The 6,000-nt window shown below is 53.2% G+C and overlaps 1 long non-coding RNA gene across 1 annotated transcript; it reads left to right on the top strand.

Moving 5' to 3' along the window:
* The first annotated feature begins 1,336 nt into the window (after positions 1–1,336).
* LOC115081129 lies at positions 1,337–2,211 on the top strand. Its single transcript, XR_003853735.1, has 2 exons — positions 1,337–1,427; positions 1,753–2,211. It is a non-coding gene; the product is annotated as an uncharacterized LOC115081129 (long non-coding RNA).
* The last annotated feature ends 3,789 nt before the right edge of the window (positions 2,212–6,000 follow it).

The raw sequence follows: 6,000 nt of genomic DNA, 5'->3' as shown, positions 1-6,000 counted from the left end.
GGGGGTGTATCGAGGAGGGAGTTATTGGACGGTGATGGGAGTGTGCGTTGGCAGGAGGTGGGGTGTGGGTGTTAGGGTGTGGGGGGAAGATTTGGGATGTTCAAGGGGGAGGTTGGGGGGTGTTGGGAGTTGGGGGCATGCTGGAGTTGGAGGGGGTGTTGGGGGTTGGTTGTGGGGGGGTGTGCTGGGAGTTTGGAGGACGTGTTGGGGGTTGGTTGTGGGGCATGCTGGGAGTTGGAGGGTGTGTTGGGGTTGGTTGTGGGGGGTGTGCTGGGAGTTTGGAGGACGTGTTGGGGGTTGGTTGTGGGGGGTGTGCTGGGAGTTTGGAGAACGTGTTGGGGGTTGGTTGTGGGGCATGCTGGGAGTTTGGAGAACGTGTTGGGGGTTGGTTGTGGGGCATGCTGGGAGTTGGAGGGTGTGTTGGGGTTGGTTGTGGGGGGTGTGCTGGGAGTTGGAGGACGTGTTGGGGGTTGGTTGTGGGGGGTGTGCTGGGAGTTGGGAGGGGGTGTTGGGGTTGGTTGTGGGGGGTGTGCTGGGAGTTTGGAGAACGTGTTGGGGGTTGGTTGTGGGCATGCTGGGAGTTGGAGGGTGTGTTGGGGTTGGTTGTGGGGGGATGTGCTGGGAGTTTGGAGAACGTGTTTGGGGGTTGGTTGTGGGGCATGCTGGGAGTTGGAGGGTGTGGGTGGGGGTTGGTTGTGGGGGATGTGCTGGGAGTTTGGAGAACGTGTTGGGGGTTGGTTGTGGGGCATGCTGGGAGTTGGAGGGTGTGTTGGGGTTGGTTGTGGGGGGTGTGCTGGAAGTTATTGGAGAACGTGTTGGGGGTTGGTTGTGGGGCATGCTGGGAGTTGGAGGGTGTGTTGGGGTTGGTTGTGGGGGGTGTGCTGGGAGTTTGGAGAACGTGTTGGGGGTTGGTTGTGGGGCATGCTGGGAGTTGGAGGGTGTGTTGGGGTTGGTTGTGGGGGATGTGCTGGGAGTTTGGAGAACGTGTTGGGGGTTGGTTGTGGGGCATGCTGGGAGTTGGAGGGTGTGTTGGGGTTGGTTGTGGGGGATGTGCTGGGAGTTTGGAGGACGTGTTGGGGGTTGGTTGTGGGGCATGCTGGGAGTTGGAGGGTGTGTTGGGGTTGGTTGTGGGGGGTGTGCTGGGAGTTTGGAGGACGTGTTGGGGGTTGGTTGTGGGGGCGTGCTGGGAATGTGGGGGGGATATGTTGGAGATTGGTTGGGGGTATGCTGGGAGGTTGACGCTGCATGTTGGGGAGAACGTTTAGGAAACTGGGATTCCAAAGACAGCATGTGGGGGTGGGGGTGGGGTGGGTGACGTGCAATCTATCATTGTAAAGCACAGTTTGCCAGGCCTTGCATGCTATTTACTCCTTGTCTTTTCTCCAGTTAGTGAATGAATTTGGGAGCCCAGCGTCCTCCCCTTCCAGGTGAGAGAGACCTCCGCAGCCTCTCAGATTTGACTCCAGTGACTAAATTCATTGGGAGGCGGGGAGGGCTCTGGGGAGGGGGGGTGAGCTGGATGCAGCAGGCAAAGGAGTGCGAAGGAGCCAGTGCCCCAACGCCCGGCCTCGCATGCCCAACCTGAGCATAGGGGGGGGAACAGCAGGAAAGGGGTTCCAATCCCAGCTGGGGCAAGTGAAAGGCCTGAAGCAGGATTGGGGCACCTTAGCGGGGCTAGGGCTCGGGTGTCGTGCTCCTGGGCTCAGGCTGGGTCCCCTTTAACCGTTTGTCTCTTTCGTGCTCTTTCCCCAGAACCAGCAACCCTTTTGCTCACGTCAGGCTGAAACGGACCGTCACCAACGATCGCTCTGCTCCCGTGATCCAGTGACCGCCGCCCGCCCCCTGTGGAACTCTCCCCTCCCCCCCCCTTTCCAGAGGATGCCATGCACAGGGGGAGAGGTCAAGGAAGTGGTGGTGGTGGGGGGGGGGGGAGACCAGCAGCCTTTCTCCGTACATTAATGAGCCTCCGTCTTCGGCACATCAGTCTGGGGCTGGCAGGTTGCCTGTTTCCGGCATCTGGAAAACCCCTTTGGCACTCACCTCCGTGCCACGCGGCCTGGCACGTGCTTCCCCCCTCCGTTATTAGACTTCAGGAAAGCCAATGTTTTCCTAACCGCGCCTTTCCCCCCCCAACTGCCTCCCAAAGCCGTGAGACAGAGGGACACAGATACTAAACCTGGGCTGGGGGGGGGGGGGGGGCTGCAGCCAACAAAAATAGAGGGGGATGAGGAGGGGGAGAGGAAAAGGCAAGGGAGGGAGTGAAAGAGGGAGGGTGGAGGGGAAGTAGGCAAGGACATGTTGAAATGGTAATGGAAAGTGACAAGATGGAGGAGAGAAGGCTTGGAAGCCACAGGCAGCTGGAAGAAGAGGTGCCAGCTGGGACAGACGGACTTGGGAGGAGGAGAGTCGGGTGGCTCCGGGAGAAACCCTCCAGAAGCTAAGAGTGGTGGTTGTTTCTCCACTGCAACTTCTGGAGGAGAGGGAAGGGAGGAGAGAGAAGAAGAGCAGCAGGGAGGGAAGAAGTGGAGGAGAGGTGAGGGACAAGAAATAGAGAGGAGAATGATATTGGAAATACCAGGGAAGCGGCAGGCAGAGTAGCAGGCAGGAGTGGGGGTGGGGTAGCAGGAGGGCCTCTGGGCCCGGTCCCGGTATTACCAGGAGGGCCCCAGGATCCAATTAGCACCCAGGATGGGGCAGCAGGAGGCTGCCAGGGCCCAATGACTGGGTCATGGCGCAGGACTGGTAAGGGAGGGGGTAGCAGGAGATCCCCAGGGCCCAATGACAGCAGACCTGAGCAGGAGCTCCCTCGAGTAACAGGTCTGGAGGTCTTGAAATGCCAATTACCCACCCTAGGGACGGGCGTGCTGGGGAAGCATCACCCCCAGCTTGTGGGCTCGCTCGCTGCCTGGGAGCGGACCTTAAAGTAGCAGGACCACCTTCAGCACTCCAGAGTATCAGCTCACCGCTCCTGCTCTTTCTTTTCAACTCTCAAAAGTTTTTGTCCCAGTTCTTGTTTATTTTTTATATTTTTAAATTTAAAAAAATTAAAGGCATGCTCTTTTTAAACTTTTAGTAAAACTCCAGTTGTATTCACGCTTTACGTGTATCAGTGTGACGCCTGCATGGGGCTCTGATGAAGATCTGCTCTTCAGCTGTCTGTGCTGTATTCATGCTTTACGTGTATCAGTGTGACACCTGCATGGAGCTCTGATGAAGATCTGCTCTTCAGCTGTCTGTGCTGTATTCATGCTTTACGTGTATCAGTGTGACACCTGCATGGAGCTCTGATGAAGATCTGCTCTTCATCTGTCTGTGCTGTATTCATGCTTTACGTGTATTGGTGTGACACCTGCATGGAGCTCTGATGAAGATCTGCTCTTCTGCTGTCTGTGCTGTATTCACGCTTTACGTGTATCAGTGTGACTCCTGCATGGGGCTCTGATGAAGATCTGCTCTTCAGCTGTCTGTGCTGTATTCAGGCTTTACATGTATTAGTGTGACACCTGCACGGAGCTCTGATGAAGATCTGCTCTTCAGCTGTCTGTGCTGTATTCATGCTTTACGTGTATCAGTGTGACACCTGCACGGAGCTCTGATGAAGATCTGGTCTTCAGCTGTCCATGCTGTATTCAGGCTTTACATGTATCAGTGTGACGCCTGCATGGGGCTCTGATGAAGATCTGCTCTTCAGCTGTCCATGCTGTATTCAGGCTTTACATGTATCAGTGTGACACCTGCACGGGGCTCTGATGAAGATCTGCTCCTCAGCTGTCCGTGCTGTATTCAAGCTTTACATGTATCAGTGTGACTCCTGCTTGGGGCTCTGATGAAGATCTGCACTTCAGCTGTCTGTGCTGTATTCATGCTTTACATGTGTCAGTGTGACACCTGCATGGGGCTCTGATGAAGATCTGGTCTTCAGCTGTCCATGCTGTATTCATGCTTTACATGTATCAGTGTGACTCCTGCTTGGGGAGATGTGGCGGGGGGGGGGGGGGGGGGGGTGTTGATGGTCAGTTGCACTCCCCTCTCCTCCCCCCCCCACCCCATTTTACTCAAATAGTTAATGGGAGTGGTCAGCTAAGGGAGAGGACATTTGAAAACCTTTCAGCACTACATCCTTCTCCATAAAGAAAATCAAAAAGAAGAAAGGTGATCTCCTTGCTTCTTTCACTTCCTGCTGCTTTAAGGTTTTGACCTCATCTGTCATTGCCCGCGTGCGTAAAAGAGCCGGTCTGTATCTCACTCTGTGTACCTCCAGACATGTAAACAGACACAGCTCCGGCAGGTAGGGCGAACACGCAGGCAGTAAGAGATGAATTCTTCTGCTCGCCACGCCAGTACAGACCTAGGGAATGCTCGCCCAGCGGAGGGGGGGGTGGAAACCTTTGAGAGACCAGATCCTATGGAAGATGCTAAAAGAACTTTACAGGAACTGTGTGCCCCTCCCCCAAAGACACCCATGGCTCCCGAGCCCAGCATTTAATAAAAGTCTAATTTCAACTAGGTGTTTGTGAGTTGTCTGTCTTTTTTTTTTTTTTCACTCCTGAACCTGGACAAACGCTCATTGTTTGACGTGGCTTGAGTCTGTGAGTGCAGTGGATGGCAATGTCTCTTTGGTACCAGCAGGGAGTGTTGTCCTCAGGCTGCGGGTGGCACTGAGGCTTGGGGGGGAAAAAAAATACCGGAAGGACAATTGCCTGGTCAAGGTGGAAGAGTCCAATGCTAGCTCAGGAAAGAATTTGGGATGCGGGCTTTTATTAGAAACATAGAAATTATGACAGAAAAGGACCGATGGTCCATCCAAGTATTTGATGGGGGGGGTGAAGGGCTGATGTGCACGGAGCTGGAGGGAGATCTTGGGGTGATAGTGTCTAATGATCTGAAGTCGGCGAAACAATGTGACAAGGCGATAGCTAAAGCCAGAAGAATGCTGGGCTGCATAGAGAGAGGAATATCGAGTAAGAAAAGGGAAGTGATTATCCCCTTGTACAGGTCCTTGGTGAGGCCTCACCTGGAGTACTGTGTTCAGTTCTGGAGGCCGTATCTCCGAAGGGACAGAGACAAGATGGAGGCGGTCCAGAGAAGGGCGACCAGGAAGGTGGAGGATCTTCATCGCATGACTTATGATGAGAGATTGAAGAATCTAAATATGTACACCCTGGAGGAAAGGAGGAGCAGAGGTGATATGATACAGACTTTCAGATACTTGAAAGGTTTTAATGATCCTAAGACAACGACAAACCTTTTCCGTTGCAAAAAAATCAGCAGAACCAGGGGTCACGATTTAAAACTCCAGGGAGGAAGACTCGGAACCAATGTCAGGAAGTATTTCTTCACGGAGAGGGTGGTGGATGCCTGGAATGCCCTTCCGGAGGAAGTGGTGAAGACCAAAATTGTGAAGGATTTCAAAGGGGCGTGGGATAAACACTGTGGATCCATAAAGTCTAGAGGATGTGAATGAAGAGTGGGTGGCTCGCGGGAATGACGGCTACTACCTGGAGATAATACCCTTATTCAATAAACATACACACAGTTAATGTCCTTATTCAATAAACATACACACGGTTAATGCGAGTCCAACATTCCTCTAAGACTCCAACATTGATCTAAGCTTCATCAGCAAGAGGAAATGTGGAAAAAAGGATTTGCATTCACAAAAAAGCGGGGAGTAGCTTGCTTGTTATGGCGGCTACTACCCCAAACCAAATAAGCCTGATACTTCACTTTCAATGCATATCTAGCATAGCTCTCTGCTTCAATGGCAGGGGAGAAAGACTGATACTTAAAGCATATCCAGCATAGCTCTCTGCTTCAACAGCAGGTGAGAAAGACTGATACTTCACACATAACCAGCATAGCTCTCTGCTTCAACGGCAGGGGAGAAAGACTGATACTTCATGCATATCCAGCATAGCTCTCTGCTTCAACGGCAGGGGGAATGAAGAAAAGTGGATCTATATACAGACAACAACCAACAAGGACTGAATTACATAGTCT

The sequence above is a fragment of the Rhinatrema bivittatum genome, chromosome 19 (assembly GCF_901001135.1).
Source record: "Rhinatrema bivittatum chromosome 19, aRhiBiv1.1, whole genome shotgun sequence".
Taxonomy (NCBI): domain Eukaryota; kingdom Metazoa; phylum Chordata; class Amphibia; order Gymnophiona; family Rhinatrematidae; genus Rhinatrema; species Rhinatrema bivittatum.
This window is presented reverse-complemented; position numbering and strand designations above follow the sequence as displayed.